The 21,732-nt window shown below is 36.2% G+C and overlaps 1 protein-coding gene across 3 annotated transcripts in view; it reads left to right on the top strand.

The window, feature by feature from the left end:
* Positions 1 to 21,732, top strand: part of Naaladl2 (N-acetylated alpha-linked acidic dipeptidase like 2) — a 1,212,242-nt gene that overhangs the window by 1,043,112 nt on the left and 147,398 nt on the right. The gene's annotated exons all lie outside the window — the stretch shown is intronic.

Raw genomic sequence — 21,732 nt, forward strand, 5'->3', positions numbered from 1 at the left:
ATGTGACCTCAATTGTTTCATGTCTGTACATTGCCCAACTTAAGCATTTTACTCAATTAACATCAAGAAAAGAGAACCTAGCTTCAAAAAGGAAGACTGTCCCTCTCTTATTCTTACATGGTATTTTCTGTTCATATATTTCATATTTCTCTTCTAATTTCCCTACTTAACAAAACCAGTGCCTGGCTTTCTTTTTTTTTCTCTTTGAACATGTACATGTACTGATCTGCAGCTCAATAAGCAGTTTCATAGAGACTATTTGGAGGTTCTCACAGGAGAGAATGACTACTCATATACCCTTGAGAAATCTAGGACTGCCCTACCAAGGAAGCTTGTCCTCTTTGACCATGAGTATAGAGTTCAGAAAAGTTTATAGGGAGTAGTCAGGGGGGAGAAGATACACCCTAACTAATCAAAGCAGCCGTAAGTTGATGCAAGTTACAGTCAATCACAGTTACATTAAAATAAATACAGAAGGATATGATATGTTAGTAACAGAATCTTAGAAGTTATTGATTACTAGCCTATAGGCGAATCACTGTTCTTTACTATTTAAACAGTTGTACTATTTATATAACATAAATTTCCTCCATGATATTTTCTGCATTTTTGAGTAAAGAAAAGCTACTGTTCTCATGTAGGACTTTTGATAATATGAAATTTTAATAAAAAATTTAATCTATTCAAACAATAGCATAAGTATGCTATGCTTTGGATTGACAGACTAATAAATATCATAATAATAAGCAAAGGATTTATGCAAGTTACCATTACAAATGTTTTATTAATTCTACTTCATGATTCAGTCTAATAATGTTGCTGATATTATTGATAAAATACTTAAATAAGCCATGCTACTAGTATGTAAGTATAACACATACCATGATTCTGAGATCTCTGGGTCACAACTACAGCATTATACACAAGAAACTGTGAGCTTACTAGTCTGGCTCTTCCATTGCAAGTAATAGTCAGAATTCAAACTCAGGCCAAAATTCTTACTGATGCTACTATATTATATTGATTATATTGAGAAACTGGTAGGAATGGCCGTCTTTCAGGTTTGGTCATTATATCAAACAACACTAAGGCTAATTAGTAATTGTATAATGTTAAAGAACTTCAATTAAGACTCTTTCCAAAGGCACATGATGAGTAATCTCAAGTGAAATAAAATTTGAATTTTTCTAAAAATAACTGATGAATTTGAAATATACTAAATTAAAACACACACACACACTGAAAAAGAATTCAGCCGTTTCTAAAATGTTGTTCACAAATAAAAAGGAAAGCTTCCTCTCATTGTTTTCTTCATTTTTCCTCATGGTTGATGTCTCTTCCACTGATTCATAAATCAATTAATTACCACTGAGAGACCTTAGGGCAGCAGGAAATTGGATCCAAATTAGAAAGAAAATGGAGGTAATTTGTTTTAAGTCTGAAAGTCCATATTCAATGGACATTTAATCAGAAGAGACCCATTGTTGAAAAGTAGAGTATTGACATCCTTTTGATTTCACTGTCACCAGGACTGAAGAAAACAGAGACAGTTGATTAGCTGATTATTCTTAAGTAATTCTGATATTACTGAATTAAGGCATTGGTAATATCAGAAATCAACTAGATGGATATGGTACAGAATATAAATTCTTTGCATTTTGATTTATAAAGGAAATATTTGTTTCTACATTGGAGACTGTATAAATCTTGGACGTGCTAATTATGGTCTTTAAAGGCAAATGTAGCCATGCATGTTCTCTCTACTGGGACTAAAACAGTGTCTCTTTTCTTTAATATCTAGTTATTCAATTAAATATGATATTTTTGATTTGTTTTAAACTATTGGAGGATTAATTTGGTGTCTTTACTGATTCTCAAAAGGAAATTATGACTGAAACGAATATATTAAACTGAAGGATACCATTGCTCTAGAAATATAAGGCTTTCCAGAAATCATTTGTAGTCCTTGAAACTGAATCTACCTACAGTCCCTAGCATACAGTAAAAAACAGAATTTCATTTAGCCTTTAATAGGTAGATGATAAAATGGGAATATTTAATATTTCTAGGGATTCTTTATACTAGCAATGTGAAGTTATTCATATACTAAACAAAATACCAGTAAGTGGGCTATATGATAAGACAATATAGGGATTTGAAGTAGTCGTTTCTACATTTCCTCTTTGATTTTGCCACAATTAAGGTATATATTGGATTAGTACTTGATAACAGAGAGTAAATAATTTCAAAATTATATCCTAAATGGAAACACTTAGATAGGCTATGCTCCAAGCTAAATTTCCCAGGATATTTTCACCCAGATTAAGGAACAAGAGTCAATTCTATCCTATTTCTTGATAAAAGACTTTGAAAGGCAAGAAATGACTTCCTGGTTTTGAATAATGCATCTGTTTCTTCTCAGGCTCATGTTGAGATTTTTTTTGCCTTTAACTTTAAGACCTTCAAATCCCTTAATTTTTCTACAGTTGATTAAGTAAATCCTTGAGGAAAGTACAGAGTGACTATTGAGCAGAAAGCTTTTCAGGAGGCATAGCAGGTTCTGACCTCTGTAAATGTTGTTAAATTAACTTGAGGACTTTCAAGACACCAAGTTTTACAAAAGACCATGTCAAAGTTTGGTATCCTTATCATCTAGAAAACATCTTTCCTCTATGAGATCTGAGAATATGGGCTTTTCTTACAAATGTCTTGCAACTTATTTGTGTAAATTAAACATCTCAGAGGCACAAGGAATTATGTTGCCATGTCATTTGTGAGCCTTGCAGCTATAAGTCTTAACTGCTCACCAAAGTTCTTGAGCCAGTACTGATTAAGATATCCCCAGAGTTGATAATCACCTGCAAGTCTAAGCTATCAATTTTCTTGTCTACGATGATGGCATTGGTTGTTACAAGACTTTATAGTCATCTTTTGCTATCTCTGATATTTTGGAGATCATTTTTTCTCCCAGAAGAGAGAATGTATTTATAAAACAGAGAATACATTTAACCACTCAATACTGAGGTTATGGGATAATAGAGATGGATCTATGCAATGTAAGTCAGCAGTTTCAGGATGAAACCACAATAACTTGTTCTTATGTGTTAGAGTTTATATTCTCTATATTTTTCCTGCATAGACTGACAGAATCTCAGATATGGTTGGGAACATGCATGTTCAGATACTTTACTTTGTCAACTACCTGTTAAGTAGAGATGTGCCTTTTAAACTCTAGCATTTATCAATGGATGTACAATGCCACTATGTTCTCCCTTAATATATTCAAAGGAAATAGCCATTCTATAATCTCCAAAAAGTAAGTACGCTTAGCATTTATTTTAAAATTTACATTTATTTACTCATGTAGTGTGTGTATGTGAATGGAGTGTGTGTGTGTGTGTGTGTGTGTGTGTGTGTGTGTGTATGCTTGCATGCATGTGTAAATGCAACCTGTGGGAGTTGGTTCTCTCATTTTGCCATATAGGTCCCATTGAATTCAGGTCACTAGGATTGGTGACCTGAGTTATCAGACCGGTTCTTTGTGTTTATTTTTAGATGAAAGTATTCTTTAAATGTTAATCTCTGTAGCTTAAGTGAGAAGATGTCTTCATGCATTCAGGTTCTATTTAAGTGTTGGGGTGAAATGACCTTCTGCATAGTACTTAGCATATATATTAGAAATTCTATTGAGCCTCTTTCTAACCAGCAAATCTATATTACATTGATATCAGCCCATGCTGCTATTGCTTCAGTAGAAGAGATTCTGTAATGCTGTTTGCTTATTTTTATTGTTTTGAAATCATGAAATTGCCTATAAACTTTTAAAGTCTGTACTACTATTGAGTTTCATATGGATTCAGGGTTGTGTGAGGATATATATAATAAACCCAGAAAATCATTGTTTTCATTTCTAGACCTCACATAAACAGTCCTGGAGGATTTAATCAGAACTTCTTAGCCTTTCATTTGGGGGTCAATAAAATGAATTACAAAATAAAGCACTGGTACTGACATACAAGAGGAGATTCAAACGTACCAAGTAAGGAACAAAACAGACAAACAACAAAACTATAATCTATTCTCAATTTTGATAAGATAAAATAAAACTGTAACATGAAATGGCAGGTGTAAATCTTCAGGTAAAAAAAAACAGTTCTTGAGTACAATGCATTTTGATTCATGTTAGTGTTTTTTTTCCTATCCTCTCTTTTTGTTATGGATCACACAGCCCCATTGATTGCTATTGGGTACACTGCCAGCACTAAGAGGGGCAGGAAATACTGATGGAAGTGTTAGGCTAGTCAGAGCTACAGGCTGAGATCCTGATGTCAGACAAAATGTGATTTTGTATTTGTAAACAAAATAGACATAATATTTACTACTAATGCATGGTGTGTATAATGGTTAAGATAAATATAAAGTCTGGGGCCAGAATTGAAGATTTATAAATCTGCACTGTGCATTCTTTCCTGCCAGCTGCCTGGGTCCTGCCACTGTCTCAGCCCCCAAATAATACATGAGACACTATATTAATTATGAAGCTGTTGGCCATTTCCTATGGTTTCTTAATGGCTAATTGTGACTTAATTATTAGCCCATAATTACTAATATATATTTTATAAGGTCTTATCTTATCAAGGATGCAGCCTCATGTGTCCTCTCTTCCAAGGAACACATGGCGACTCTCTACTCTTTACTACATTTCCCAGACTACTCCTCGACCCCTAGCCCCACATATCTTGCTTCCCTATGGCCAACATAGCTTTATTTATCAACCAAGACAACATATACACAGATGGACTTCCCCCATCATAAATACATCTACTCAGGAGACTGAAACAGGAATAGGATCATAAATTCAAAACAAATATGGAGTAAAGAAGCAGTTTTGGGTCAAAATACAAGGTAAATACAAAATACAAAGTATCAAAATACAGAGTAAAGAGAGAAAACTGTGGAGATAATGGGGAGTTATTATAGATAAGAGGGCTAGGGAGATAATGGAGTGGTCCTGTAGATAAGAGAGCTGGGGTGTGTGCTTATAGGGTATGTGAAAATTCCTACAGCACAGCAACTAAAATGTAATAGGTCCATGATTAAAGGATGAAGAAAGTTAGCAATATATAAAAGAGATGAGTATGAAGGAATTTAAAATATAAAAATAAAAAATGCAGGTTTCCCTTTATTGATTTTGAGCCTATCACAGAACACTCTTTATAGACCAGGCTGGCCTCGAACTCAGGGAGATCTGCCTGCCTCTGCCTCCCAAGTGCTGGGATTAAAGGTGTGAGCCACCAATGCTCGACTAAAGTGCATTTTTCTATGGACGTATTTTATTAACACAGTACATGATACAAAACTGGTTAGGTTTAATTAGATTTATTAAAAATTTAACACTATTTAAAAGTTATTCTTTTTAGGGAAGAAGGGACAGGCGTATTTCTGTGATGGGAAATGAGTCACACTAAGGAAACTGGGAAAAGGTAGTTCAATATTTATTAAGATAGAGAGAAGTGACTTACATGAAAAGCTAAGAACTGGTCAGCACTCTATGGGCTCCAAACCTCGGGGGAATCCAAAAGAGCAAGCTTTCCTTTCTTTTCCCCTTTTATCTCTCTGTTCATGCCCCAAATAGGTGTGGCCAGTACCTCAGACATGAGATCTCCCACACAATTCCCCTTTTAGTCTAAATAAAAGATTTAGAATTGATAAAAGACTCAAACATATACAGCATATATACACAGAATCAAATTATAATCTACTTAAATCCTATCCTAAGTATATCTATCCCATCTAAACACTAAACTTACCTAAAAGAGATGCCCAAGTCTGAACACCTCCTTCCAATTACAACTCTAAATAATTGAAAACTATCCCTATCAGATGTAAACTATCCTGCAATATCAATAGTAGGGAAAGGGTGTGTAGTATTCTCAGAATTGCTTCCTGCTGAAATGGGATGATGACAATCTCATGGGAACCTGTAGGAAGAAAATGTTACTGTAACAAGGGTCTTAAATAGATTAAATAGTCTCTGTTCATCAGGAGAAGCTTGATATGATGTGTGTTATATATTTAGGATGAGTTTTATTTCTAATAGTTTCCTGCAATTGTATAAATAATGAGGTAAATTCCATATTGTCAGCAATGAATTCGGCAGTCTCAATGTGTAAGGCGACTCTCTCTGCATTAAAATCCCTGAAGAGTATTCTGTAGATAGTAAAATAACCAGAATTCAGTCCAGTTTTTGATCCAAATGGTCCACATTGGCTTCTAATAATCTCCTTTCTATGCATTCTAATTCTCTTTAGCCTAAGCTGATAATATTTGTGGACTATTCAAGTCCTTGTCTCCTTTTAGGGCCATTTTTAGATGTTTTAAATCATGCCCTTCTACTCCAATTATTGTCTGTAGTTGAGAAATTGCTCTTAGTAGTTTTTAAAGATCATTAAGAGTCTGGTAACGATCCCTCCTGATCTGTACTTTTTGCGGTCTAATTCTTTGTAGATCTATTTTATTACCCCAAGTAGTTAATAGAATCTTCTCCTTGTATTTTTTTCAGGGGAAATCTGTAATCCCCAGTGAGCTAAAATTTCCTTTACTGCCTCAAACATCTTTTCCAACGTTCCTTCTTTCAAATCATCCAGTAGTATGTCATTTATATAATGCTAACTATGGATTGTGGAAAGAGTTTGCAAATTATTTGCAAAGGTTTTTGTACAAAATAATGGGATAAAGTAGGACTAGTTAATATTCCTTGTGACAATACCTTCCACTGAAATCTTCTAACTGGTTGAGAATTGTTATAGGTCGGCACTGTGAAGGCAAATTTTTCCCTATACTTTTCTTTTGAAAGTATATTGAAGAAGCAATCTTTTAGATCAATTAAAATAATTGGCAATCCTTTAGGTATCAGAGATGGTAATGGCATTCCAGGCTGTAGAGAGTCCATAGAATGAATAACTTTATTGATAACTCTCAGATAAGTAAACATTCCCCATTTACCAGACTTCTTTTGAATGACAAATACAGAACTCCACGGATTGGTGGATTCTACCCTATGTCCAGCATTTATCTGTTCCTGAGTCAGCTTTTCTAAAGCCTCTAGCTTCTCAAAGGACATAGGCCATTGCCTTACCCAGACAGGTTTATGCGTTAGTCATTTTAAGGGTAGTATTTTTAGTTCCTCTGTAAGTGTGGCACTAGCATCCTGTTTCTGTACAGCCTGTATGTTTACTGTAGTGCATTACAATATTTTTTCTATCACAAAGAACTAGTTTATGATTCACATCTCAGACAGGAGGAATGTTAATCTAGATATTCCACTGTTGCAATAAATCACAACCCCAGATATTTATATCAATATTTGAGCCATATGGCCTCAGTCATCCTCTTTGTCCTTCGGGACCTATATAGTCAAACCATCTCGTACTTTGCTTTACTTGAGTAGGGCTCCAATCACTAAGAATTGAACATTTACTTCTTGTAGGGTTCAGATTTTTTTAGGCCAAGATTCTAGAGGTATAGTACTAATATCTGTTCCTGTGTTCATCAAGCCTACCACCATAATGTTATTTATATGCACTCTTAATTTTGTTCTTTGATCATTTATAGTAGTCTGTCAAAATACACGTTTTTTGTTTCCTCTGGTAATGATGGGTTCATTTTCCATAGCTTGTCTGTCATCCAGAGAGGTATTATTCTTCACCATAGGCAGTGGATCTTCTAATTATCCTGGAATAGATTGTCCTCCACAGTGACTGTGAATGACAGGACCATTTTCGACATGGGATCCTTGGAGAGGCCCCCCCAAGGAGTTTCCTGATTTTAAAGGATTACCTTGTCTGTCTGTGGTCAACCTACATTCATTGGTCTAGTGTCTGCCTTTGCCACATCTCCTACATAATCCAGAAGACTAAGGCCTTCTGTTTGAATTATTCCTAGGAGGAGCATTATCTCTAGGAGTGCTTTGTCTACAGCTTCTCAGAAGTCCTTCTATCACAGTTAAAACATCTGGTATTTCAATGTCTGTTTAAACTTCTGGAGATCACTTCTCCTACGCAAATTTCTCTGTCCTCGTGCTTAAGGCATTTGGCATCTTGGTACCTCTTTAGACCGTTAGAAATTGCCTCTATTATGCAGGCTTCTGTATCTTGATCTTTATAATCAATACATGCTGTATGCAAGACTCATTTGTCCAATTGTGCTGATCAGATTTTTAATGGCCAAATTACCTGTTTGCATTGTGGATTTGCATTCTTGTAATAAAAATATTCTATGATAATTCTCCTAGACTCTGAGTCAGTTACCTGTAATTCTATTGCCCTGGACAGTCTTTCCAAAATTCTGTGACCTTTCTCTCAGACCTTAGTATAAGATTCTATCTTCTCTCATGGCTCATGAGCCTTATTCAAAGCATTCAGAGCTGCTGTACAGCATAAAGACAGGTTGTGGTCATAATATCCAGCCTGAGCCTGTAGGTCAGCATAAGTGCCCTTACCAAGAATTTTACCTCAGCAGGCTTTATAACCTTTCTTTAGGCCTTGAAGCTAGAGGGCCTTCTCTTCTTCCCCCCATAAAGCCTTCCATTGTATTTGAGCTGAATTTTCTAGCACATCTGAAATCAAGTGACTCCAGTCCTTCAGGGTTACCTTATTGGTGCTTGCCCAAGAGTTCAGAAGTTCCCAGATATAGGGGGAGTGGATTCCATAAGACACAATGACCTGCTTGATTTCTTTGAGATCTTTCATCTATACGGGTTCCAAGAGAACTGTTAGGATGCCTCGTCATTGGTGGTTTTTCAGTCATAGATACTGGGAAGGCCATAGGACCATACAAAAACCTTAGGAAGATTTCCTAGGCATCTTACTGCTGCTAGAAATGATGAATCTGATGTATCATATTGTAAATCATCTAAGACTTGTAGCCTTGTAGCCATCACTTCTCTGAATGACTGAATTTCCTGGGTCAAAAATTTTTCTAATGTCTTCATAGAGTCTACTTGTTCCTTGGATTCATCATTTGTATGTAATTCCAAGCATTTAATACTCTCATCTTTAGATACCTGATTGGCATTTAAGTTACCTGCTAGCTGTTCATTATTTGCAGACATGGAATGAATTGTTTCTGCCAGCCTTATAGCTTCCTTCTGACTGGATTCTATTTTGGCCATAAGGCCAATGGACATGAAATTAATTATGCCTTGTAAGTTATTATGTTTAAATTCCAAGTTATCTGCTGTGTTGAACATTTCCCCATTGACCTGAAGATTTTGCATTTTTTACTCTAAGTTTTCAATCATGTGTACAATTTCCCCATTATCTGCCTTATTATTAATGCATCTCTTCTGTACAATGTTATGTATTTTGAATCTAGTCCTGAGCATCAGACACAAATACATTTGGAGCATGCCATAATTCTCTCTAGTATGTTATCCATGGCATGAGCAATGAGATCTCTAACATTCTATATCGTTAGATTATCTTACATGGTATACATCGGGAAATTGTATCCCCAAGTTAAGGTTGCAGATTTATTTCTAATTAATTTGGGTTGAGGGGAGGATTTTTACCTGCAGTTAGTATCCTTGGCCAGTAGATGACCGAAGTGTATCGCCAAACACAGTTCTGCTACAAAACCTCAGTATTGTTCCAAATAGTAACTGAAAGATTCTAAGCAACTTGTGGAGAGAAAATTAATGAGCAGGTTTGGGGTGGGAAAAACCTGTGAAGATTGGGAAACTCAAGGCTAGATAACAGCCATGAAACCTTATGGACAGAAAAGGGAACACATGCCTCCCGGCCCAGATTTCCGGTGATGCATGCGGTTCTGTGATGGCAGAGGAAGCAACGGGAGGCAGTAGCAGCGACAACAGCAGCAGTGGTGACTTGACCCGGGGGTGGCACTTGAGTTGGGGAGCTCTGGCCATTCAGGAGTTCGAGCACTTGGCGTTCCGGCAATGCTAAGTCAGGTGGGGTTGCTTGCAGCAGCATTTATGTGACTTGAGCTCACTCAGGAGTTGTAACAGCTCTTCGATGATGAGTTATGTATGGGGAAAGCACAGTTTGCAGCCACTGCAGCCAGGATAAACTAAGTTGCGCACATGTGCACTGTAGCAAAGAACAAATGAAGTGCTGAGTGAGGGAGCTGGCACCCAGTCAGCTGCTAGGCAGTGCTGCACTTGAGACCCCCGGTAGGGGGAACAGGGTTGCCAGCTGCGCACTTGCCCCCTTAGCTCAAGTGTGGCGGGTGGGTGGGTATGTGAACCACTTCTGACACAAAATGTGACGGGAAACGAGTCACACTAAGGATTTCAGTAAGAGGTAGTTGAATAATTTTAAAATAGAGAAACGTGATTTACATGAAAAGCTGAGAACTGGCCAGGGCTCCATGGTCTCTGAATCTCAGCCGAAATCCAAGAGAGCAAGCTTTCCTTGCTTTTCCCCTTTTATCTCTCACACTTCCCATGTCCCTCTGTCCACACCCCAAACAGGCATGGTCAGTACCTCACGGAGGTGAGATCTCCGGGACATATGGAAAGTAATATTTGGAACACAAAGTTACATGTGCTGTGTAGTGTTGCTAGAGTAGTGTAAAATTGTGTCAGTTTCTAGGGCTCTGCACCTTATGCCCCTTTGGAGTATAATTACAAATTCTCAGGAATAAAAACTAAAATCTCCTTAGGTTTCTTTCACTTGTATTCATTCATCATAATTTTCCTAGGACTATCTCTTGATCTGAGTTCCAGTAAGATTTCCCCAGAAAATCCTATCCACGCAGAAATACAAAAGTTACCACTTTCTGGTAGCACAGTCATAGTAGGTATCAGTACATTGCAGCTTCAGTGTCACTGTTTCTGACTCTCAGTTCACTAGATAGAAACATCTTCATTTTACTCTAGTGTTGTGTGTGTGTGTGTGTGTGCGTGTGTGTGGTGTGGTGTGTGCATCTTTCCCTGATCTCAAAAACATCTTAAAAATTCCAAAATGTGTACTGTGTATACACAGACCCAGGTGACATACAGCAGATCTCTAGGATTGTGTTTTGTGGCTCTGTGAGACCATGTAGTCATTTGAAGAGCCTATTTTTTATTTCAGATATTTAACTTGAATTAAAAATTTTAATGTCTTTCCTAGAACTGAAATTACAATACTAAATCAATAGGATTAGGACTATAAAGGTAGGCTGAATATTTTCAATTATGATAGTACTATGTATAGAATCTCCTAGAACCTGGAAATCTAATTAAAATGTAAAAAATAATGAGTGTATTCAGGAAATAATATGCCAATATTGTTCCACATTTGACTCTTGGATGGTTACTCTTTTATTTAAACTGAGCATTATCTCACGTCTTTTTTATATTGAGGAGCAATGAGAACATTACATTTCAAAAATTATGGCTGTAATTATCTCTTCCCTCTGTCCAGAACATAATGAATGTCAGTGACATTCAAAGACTGTACATGCTGTAATTCCATATATTTAATTTATATATTGATGTGTATTTTCTTGATTGCAGAGAGAATATTGCAATGATGTGTACAGGACGTTTGGATTCTTCAGTTTTCCTCTAAAGAAAGAGCCTTTGACTATAGTCTTGAAATAATTTGTAGTGTTTGTGTGACTTACAGATGGTCACTAAGGCTGACAGGAGACATGGGATAGACTCTGGAACAGTTATCCTTGTTTGGCACACAGACCCTTGATTTTTTGAGAAACTTCAGTGGGGATGCAAGGTGGGCCTGGAATATAAGTGTAACGTGTAAACCCAGATACACTACAGTTGCTACACATTTCTACCAATTATTTATAGGATGTTGTCAGGCTGGATTCAGAAATTCATTAACTCTCATCTGTAAGAATGATAGAAGCAGCTCTTATATCATAGACACATATACATAATAAACATGATGAGACAAGAAATCTGGAGCAGTAGTGCTAGTATATGGGGGTACGATAGCTCTCTCTTCCACTCAAGACCTTGCCTTCTAAGTACCAGCCCACTGGGGCATGTATGGAAGGCTTCTGCTGAAATCCCCTTCACTGAACCTGTGTTCAAAACAATAGCAAATTATTACTTCAGAAAAAAATCATGCAAAATATTGTAGTGCAGAGATGATTTCAAATTTTGTAAGCTCCTTGACAGCTAGAACCTAAGACAGGATCTTCAGATTGTTTCTTCTTCTGTGTAAACACCAACAGTGTCTTCTACCTTATTTAAATCCTGGTCTCTTTTGACATTTTGTCTCACCTGATTCTATTTGAAATTATGTTTCATGAAATTCTGCTTTTTGGAAAACTTTAACTTTGATTTCCTCTCTTTTAAGCCTATGATCTGTTAATTTTATTTTTCTTTTAAATTAATCTCATTGTATTTCTGTGTGGATGTGGAATCATACACTGCTTTTACAAGTTTGGACATCAGAAAACAACCTTGGGTGTTGGACTTTGTTGCTTATCGCTGAACATCACAGACTAGTTGACCTGTGAACAACAGGGCATCTTCTGCCTGTCTCCCATCTCACCATAGGCATGCTGGAATCATGGATGTCCACTACACCATTGTAGTATATTATTCACTTGTTTTTTATCTGCTGACTGCAAAAATGTGCTTTATGTCTCATGACTTACTACACCTCTTTTATTCTCCACGAAAACATCAGTATGTCCCTCACTTCAAAGCACACCAGGAAATAGGACTTGTTCCATCCAACTACCCCTCAAATACCTTTCTACCTATGGAAATTGCTTTCAAATATTAAGAATAATACATTTTAAAAGAAAAAATTATACATATAATTCATTTTACAAGGGAATTTTTTTGGTAAATTAAGTTTAGAACTATAGCCTTTGGCTACAAAGAAAAGTGAGATTTTAATCAGAGATAATGTTCAAACACATCCTTTGTTTGAATACCCATTTCCTTCTTGCATGATGTTTTTGTTTGTTTCTTGTTTATAGATGTCATTTTGCATTTAAAGTTGTGGATGATTACTCAGACTTAGACACTTAATGAATTGCACAAAGATTTTAGCTACTTTAATGAGAAAATGGTCCCGGGTTTAGAATGCTTACAGGCTAAGGGCAAACATTGCAGAAATAGTGTAATAAATTGTTGAGAATTAGATAAAAACAATTTCATGAATAGACCAGAAATAAATGGAAAAAGAATAGTCCGAGATGGTAGCAGAAGCAGGCAATACAAAAAAAAAAGTGTGGATGAGTTTTCCAAACAAAAGAATGTGTTAGAGACTAAAGTAGAATGACAGAACTTGGCTGTGTGATGGTATACAGGTTAGTTTGGGCTTTGACATATACATGGTACAGAATGAAAATAAAAGATAAATTATGAGGTGAGTTATAGAGAAGGTTAGATGAATAGTAATATTTTTTCAATATTCAAATGTCATTCCAAATAAAAAGAAAGAAAAACACACATCATGATAGGCTGGATTATAATAAATATACACACACATGTATATACACATATACATATACATAAACACACACATATACACACAAACACAAATACACATGCATATATATACATATGTGCACAAGGTACACACATACATATACACACACATACATATATATACATACACATATAGATACACACACAAATAAACATACATATACAAAAACACACACATAAACACACATGCAGATACACACACATATACACACACATATGCATATAACATAGACATACACAATTCAATATTTCTGAAGGCTCTTGTAGACAAGCAAAAATGATGAAATGCAAACAAATAACAGACAGTGGCACAATGGACAAAACAAAATGTAATTAGCTTTAGGCATTATCAATTTGAACCAACAGGCAAACGAACTCCTCAGGATATCTGTTCAAAACATTGAGGTCAGTGTGGGAAGCTGTCTTTGCAAGGCTGCGTCGGAGATAGTCAACTTGTCTGGTTCATACCTGAGAGGGGGAATATGGATTGAGAAAGGGTAGGTAGGTTAAGAGAAGACAGAGACATAAGATAGAGTCAGGAGGGCAAATCCAGTCAATACTGAATACCCTTAGTTTATGCTTTAACATTCTTAAGTACCCAGCCAAAAGTGGGGACAATGGCATAAGACTTTTATTATTTTGTATAAGGAGCAATCAGACTTACATCCCTTAATCCTTCAGGCATTTGGTAGCCACATATCTTATGTGATGTTTAGGTTCATGAGAAAAGACACCTGAGCCAAACTCTGGTGTTATTTAGATAAAGACATCTACTACCAAGGTTGAAACATCCTGCAGCTGTCAAACTTTAGACCTGTAAATCTTTTGACTTACTAAGGACAGTTTTGAACTCTCTGATCTTGAGGCAAGATGAAGCAGATCCCTCTTTAGGGACACTAGCAGGTCAACTTATCAAAAATAACACATACTGTTGTTCAAAAGTGGAAAAAAACAATCACAGGCAAAGAATAATATGCACATGAAGAATAGGTTAGTCAGGCTGTGGATTCAGTCAAGAGAGCTGAAACAATACTGTCACATGTTAAATGAGTAGACAATACTGGAGGAACCTGAAGTCCTCTCTAGATCTTCGATGGATTCTGATGATCACTAGTCGGTGTTTAAAACTTTCCTGATAGAATCTCCAAATTCCTTTCAGTATAATTTTTTCCATGCTTTAACCTTTCCAAGCTTTAATTCATCCGAGAGTTATTCCAAGCAACAATATATTCTAAATGACTGACAATTTACTTCCCTTCACCTACAGTGACAAAACATTATCAAACAAATATCACCTATAGTGACTGTAAACAGAATTGAAAGTATGACAAAGTGCTTTTGTAATCTTTTCCTTATTTTTATGTTAGGTTCTGGAAATAATTGTTTATTCAACATGATTGTTATTTTCAATGCAACTATTACATTTACATTCATAGGAAAACATGTTGCTGTCTTAATATTTGAAAAAAATAATATCTGGTATTTCATGTCCTCCAGTTCTATTGGTTAAATAATGTAATAATACAGATTTTTAACCTACACTTAAAAATAAAACATGACAAACACTATAAGTTAAATAACCATTTAAAATAATTGGAGACTTGCTTCTTGAGTTCTTTGTAAATTTGGGAGATTAGTCCTCTGGCAAATGTGGGTTTAGTGAATACCTTTTCCCAACGTGTGGGGTGCCTTTTTGTCTTGTTGACTGTGTCCTTTGCCTTACAGAAGCTTCTCAGTTTCAGGAGGTCCCACTTATTAATTGTTGATCTCAGTATTTGTGCTACTGGTGTTATGTTCAGGAATTAGTCTCCTCTACCAATTCATTCAAGAGTACCTCCCAGTTTCTCTTCTAACAGGTTTAGTGTGGCTGGAATTATGTTGAGGTCTTTGATCCATCTGCACTTAACTTTTGTGCATGGTGATAGACATGGATCTATCTACAGTTTTCTACATGCCAATCCCCAGTTATGCCAGCACTGTTTGTTGAAGAGGCTTCCTTTTTTTCCATTGTATAATTTACCTTTTTGGTTAAAAATCAGATGTTCATAGGTTTGTGGATTAATCTTAGGGTGTTCAATTAGATTCCATTGGTCTACCTGTCTATTTTTGTTCCAATACCATGCTGTTTTCAGAATTATAGCTCTATAAGAGAGCTTGAAGCCAGGGATTGTGATGCCTCCAGATATTGCTTTGTTGAGCAGGGCTGTCTTGGCTATTCTGGGTTTTTTGTTTTTCCATATAAGATTGAGAATTGTTCTTTCAAGGTCTATCAAGAATTGTTCTGGGATTTCGATAGGGATTGCATTGAGTCTGTAGATTGCTTTTAGCAGGATTGCCATTTTTACTACATTGATCATACCTATCCAAGAGCATGGAAGATCTTTCCATTTTCTAGTGTCTTCTTTAAATTCTTTCTTTAAAGACTCAAAGTTCTTGCAATACAGGTCTTTCACTTGTTTGGTTAGCATTACACCAAGATATTTTATGTTGTTTGTGGCAATTGTAAAGGGTGAATTTTCTCTGATTTCTTTCTTGGCCCTTTTATTGTCTGTATATAGTAGGGCTCCTGATTTTCTTACGCTGATCTTGCATCTGGCCACTTTGCTGAAGGTGTTTATCAGCTGTAAGAGTTCCCTGGTAGAGTTTTTTTGGGTCACTTATGTAAACTATCTTGTCATCTGCAAATACTGAAACTTTTACCTCTTACTTTCTAATTCTTATCCCCTTGATCTCCTTATGTTGACTTATCACTCTAGCTAGAACTTCCAGTAAAATATGGAAGAGGTATAGGGAGAGGATACAGCCTTGCCTTGTTCCTGATTTGAGAGGAATTGGCTTGATTTTCTCTTCATTCAGTTTGATGTTGGTTGTTGGTTTGCTGTATATAGCTTTTATTATGCTTACGTATATTCCTGTTATCCTAGATGTCTCCAAGACCTTTATCATGAATGGGTATTGGATTTTGTCAAAGGCTTTTTCAGGATCATGTGATATTTGTTTCTCAGTTTGTTTATATGATAGGTTACATTCATGGATTTTCATATGTTGAACCATCCCTGCATCCCTGGAATGAAGCTTACTTGATCATGGTGGATGAGTTTTCTGATGTGTTCTTGGATCTGATTTGCCAATATTTTATTGAGCATTTTTGCGTCAATGTTCATGAGGGGTATTGATCTGAAGTTCTCTTTCTTAGTTGTGTCTTTGTGTGGCTTGGGTATCAATTGTTATTGAAGCCTCGTAAGAAGAGTTTGGCAAAGACCCTTCTGCTTCTACTGCATGGAATACTTTGAGGAGAATTGGTATAACCTGTTCTTTGAATTTCTAGTAAAATTCAGTACTGAAGCCATCTGGTCCTGGGCTTTTTCTGGTTGGGAGACTTTTGATGACTGCCTCTATTTCCTTAGGTGTTATAGGTCTATTTAAATAGCTTATCTCTTCCTGATTTAATTTTGGTAAGTGATATCTATCCAGAAAATTGTCCTTTTCCTTTTAATTGTCAAATTTTGTGGAGTATAGCTTTTCAAAATATGACCTGATGATTTTCTGGATTTCCTAACTGTCCATTGTTATGTCTCCCTTTTCATTTCTGATTTTTGTTAATTTACATGTTCATACTCTGCTGTTTGATAAGTTTGGATAAATGTTTGTCTATCTTGTTGATTTTCTCAAAGAACCAACTCTTTGTTTTATTGATTCTTTGTATCGTTTCCCTAGTTTCTACTTTATTGACTTTAGCCCTCAATCTAATTATTTCCTGGCATCTGCTCCTCTGGGGTGAGTTTGCTTCCTTTTGTTCTAGAGCGTTTAGTTGTGCTTTTAATTCTCTAGTGTGACTGTTCTCAAGTTTCTCTACGGGGGGCAATTTGTGGTATGAACTTTTTTCTTAGCACTACTTTTAATGTGTCCCATAAATTTGAGTATATTGTGTTTTCACTCTCATTAAATTCTAGGAAGTCTTTAATTTATTTTTTTTATTTCTTCTTTGACCCAGGAGTGGTGCAATTGTGCATTTTTCAATTTCCATTAGTTTGCAGTTTTTCTGCGATTTGTGTTGTTGTTGAATTCTAACTTTAAAGCATAGTAGTCTAATAAGATATATGGAGTTATTCCAATTTTTTGTACCTGTTGAGGCTTGCTATATTCCCAAGAACGTGGTCAATTTTTGAGAAGGTTCCATATGGCACCGTGAAGAAGGTATATTCTTTTATGTTTGGATGGAATGTCCTATAGATGTCACTCAAACCCAATTTGGTCATAACTTCTATTAGTTCCTTTGTTTCTCTGTTAATTTTCTGTCTTGTAGTCCGGTCTAGTGGTGAGAGTGGGATGCTGCAGTCTCCCACTACAAGTGTGTGAGGTTATTTATGTGCTTTGAGTTTTATTAATGTTTCTTTTACAAATGTGGATGGCTTTGTATTTGGGACATAGATGTTCAGAATTGAGAGTTCATCTTGGTGGATTTGTCCAGTAATGAGTATGAAGTGACCTCCTTCATCTCTTTTGATTGACTTTATTTTAAAGTCTAATTTGTTAGATATTAGGATTGCTTGCTTGTTTCTTAGGTCCATTTGATTGGAAAATCTTTTCCCAACCCTTAACTCTGAAATAATGTCTGTCTTTGAAGCTTATGTGTTTGAAGCTTATGTAGCAGAAGGACAGATTCTGTCTTAAAATCCATTCTGTTAGCCTTTGTCTTTTTATGAGTGAGTTAAGATCATTAATTTTGAGGGAAATTAATGACCATTGATAGCTCATTCTTGTTTGCTTTAGCATGGTTGTTGTTGGTGGAATTGTATGTGGGTTTCTATCACTTTTCTTTTGCCTTTTGGTAAATTGGGATTATCTATTGCTTATGCTTTTCTGGCTGTAATTAACTTTCTTGGGTTGGAGTTTTCCTTCCAAAATTTTCTGTAGGGCTGGGTTAATGGATATGTATTGTTTAAATATGGTTTTGTCATGAAATATCTTGTTTTCTCCATCTATATTGAATGAAAGCTTTGCTGGGTATAGAAGTCTTGGCTGACATCCATGTTCTCTTAATATTGGTCGAATATCTATCAAGGACCTTCTGGCTTTCATAGTTTCCATGGAGAAGTCAGGTGTAATTCTGATAGGTTTGTCTTTATATGTTACTTGGCCTTTCCCCCTAGCTGCTCTGAATATTCTTTCTTTATTCTGTTTGGGTCTTGATTATTATGTGTCGAGGGGATTAGGCAAGTTTTAAACAGAATTGTTTTCAGTAGGCAGACAAAATGAAAAACTGGAGCTGTGAAATATGCTGTGATGAACAGACAGCTAGTATGAATACTTTCCAATATCATTTAATTAATTCCTGTTCTTTTCCAGGATACATAGCTTCAGTCAGTCTTCATTTGTGTACCTTCAAAACATTCCAATTACATCATCCTAATCTGAGATACATTTAAAAATTTAAGTTCTGTTATTGACTGTCACTAGTAAATAGTATAATAAAAAGCTCCATGAAATCGTTACTTTTCTGCAATCATTGTTGATATACATTTTAAAAATCTCTCTTTAGGATGATTATCAGTCTATTTCTCTATGAAGTCTTTAGCTATCATCTATCTACCTACCTATCAATCATCTGTCTCCCTACATACTTAGATAAATCTTGTCCCAATTTTTCAGTTTTCTATAAAATGAATGTCTTACTTAGAGTTACTATTGCTGCAATGAAAAACCATGGCCAAAAGCAACTTGGGAAGGAAAGATTTATTTCACTCATGGTTCCATATAACAAAGCACTGAGAGCAGGAACTCAAGCAGGATAGGACCCTGGACATGGGAGCAAATGAAGAGTCCATGGAGGAGTGCTGCTTACTGGATTGCTCCCTCTGGCTTGCTCAACCTGCCCTCTTATAGATAGAACTCAGAATGACCAGCTCAGGGATGGCACTGTCTAAGATAGACTCACCTCTACCCTATTAATCAGTAAGGAAATGCCTACAAGCTTACCTGCCAGGTGACCTTATAAAGGTCATTATTTTTTAAATTGGAGTTTCATCCTCTCAGATGATATTAGCTTGTATCAAGTTGACATAAAACTATATAGCACAATTCATCTTTTGTCACCTTGACACATAAACACATCACTATTAAACCTCACCTTTCCTTTCTAATTCATCCTTAAGATTTCATGCAGAGGATGCAAATTTTTGTGAGTTCCAGGCCACTCTGGTACACAGAGCATGTTTCAGGACATCCAGGGCTACACAAAAAGACCCTGTATCAAACTACCAAAAGAAAAAAAAACAAACAAACAAATAAACAAGCAACTCCCCAAAAAAACAAACCCAAACTCACATTAAAAACATAAATAAAAATAAACAGTCTGACAGTCTACTAATTTAAACACATTAGAAGTTCAACCTCTTTAAAATATCCAATCCCTTTAAAAATACAAATTATCCTTTAAAAGTTCCAAATCTCTCAAATGTGTGCTCTTATAAAAATCAAAATTAGGTTAAATACTTACTTATTTCAAGAGGGAAGAATAAGGACACTGTCATAATCAAATGAAGGTAAAACCGGGTATAAATAAGGCAATGTTCAATTTCTGGGATCAACTCACAACTATGTATGCTCCTTCAAAGAGTTTTCGTCACTTCTTCAGCTCTGTCCCCTGTAGCACACCTAGTTTGTCCTCTAAGTTCAGGCAGGCACCACTCCATTGCTACTGCTGTCCTTGGAGGCTATCCCATGGTAGTGGCATTGGTAAAACGCTGGGATCTTCTGCTGCCACTGTCCAGCACTATCACCAAGAGCCTCTCTGTGATTCTCTCCATGGTGCCAAGTCTCAACTTCCCTTCATGACCCCTTCAGTCCTGGATCTTCAACTGTTCCTGAGGCTGAACCTTAACATCTTCTGGCCTCTCACAGTGTCAAGCCTGATCTGCTTCCTTCATGCCTCCAAAACTAGTATCACCTGGGTGACTCTTCTACTACCACATTCAGTTGCCAGTGTAAAGTACAACCATGGCTGCCTCTGAAACACAGCTTCTGTTTTCACCTCAGTGATGCTGCTCTCTTCCTAATCACACCTGATTTCTTAGCTTCAGTCGACCAGCATCAAGTAGTCCAGCAAAGCAGAGGTTTCACTTTACTATTTTTGGTATCTTGTTAATCACAGCTTATTCTTCAGTCTTAGCTAACCAAAATCACAAAATCTTAGTTGAAAATAAAATGGCCCTGATGGTCTTTATACTTCTCTCTGAAACTGCACACACCAGGGTTCTATCTTCTGTATCTCCCTCCACATTCTTATATTCCTAGCTCCCACAGAAGAGCTCACTGTGTTCTAAAAACTCTATTCCTTTTCTAGCCCAAATTTCTAAATTTCTTCCGTAATGCCCCCCCCCAAACAACATGATTGGATCTGTCACAACAATATACCACTACCTAGTACCAACTTGTCTTAGTTAGGGTTTTTACTGTTACCGTGAAACACCATGACCAAAAGCAACTTAGGGAGGAAAGCAATTCTTTTGCTCACAGTTCCATATAACCAAGCAGTGAGGGCAGGGTCCTGGAAGCAGGAGCTGATGCAGAGGCCAAGGAGGGATGTTGTTTACTGGACTGATCTTCATGGCTTGCTCAGTCTGCTTTCCTATAGTATGCAGTACCAAACGCTTGGGGATAGCACCACCCACAATAGACTGGGCCATGCCTCATCAATCATTAACTAAGAAAATGACCTACAGGCTTGCCTGTGGCCTGATTTTGTGGAAGCATTTTCTTATTTGCAGTTTCCTCCTCTCAGATGACTTTAGCTTATGCCAAGTTCACATGAAGGTTTCCAGCTTGATTAACCTTCAGCTTTCTAAATCAGGATTTTATTTACACTGTAAGGAAAAACACTTAAAGAATATTAGTAATATATTGATTACCCCAACAACACTAATGTAGATAAAAATGATATCAGTATTCTACATCTTCCTGAATCCTAATCCTTGGTTACATGAGAAATAAAAAATAAAGTAGTCAAAATAGTTTTAATTCATTTCATTCAATTAAACAGTGATATTTTGATGGTAGGTTTAATTACCTTTTAGGCAATCCCAAAAGCCATGTGATTTCTACCTGTATCTTATGTTTTTGATGATGCCATTACTTTATCTAAAATACCATAACTTGTCCACTTTTCTAGGTTTTTATAAGTAGTCATGTTTATCAAGAACATTGTAGTCTCCCAGCCATAAACACAAAACATGTAAAAATAGAAGAGAATATCA

Source organism: Mesocricetus auratus, unplaced genomic scaffold, assembly GCF_017639785.1.
Source record: "Mesocricetus auratus isolate SY011 unplaced genomic scaffold, BCM_Maur_2.0 Super-Scaffold_100011, whole genome shotgun sequence".
NCBI classification, from domain to species: Eukaryota; Metazoa; Chordata; class Mammalia; order Rodentia; family Cricetidae; genus Mesocricetus; species Mesocricetus auratus.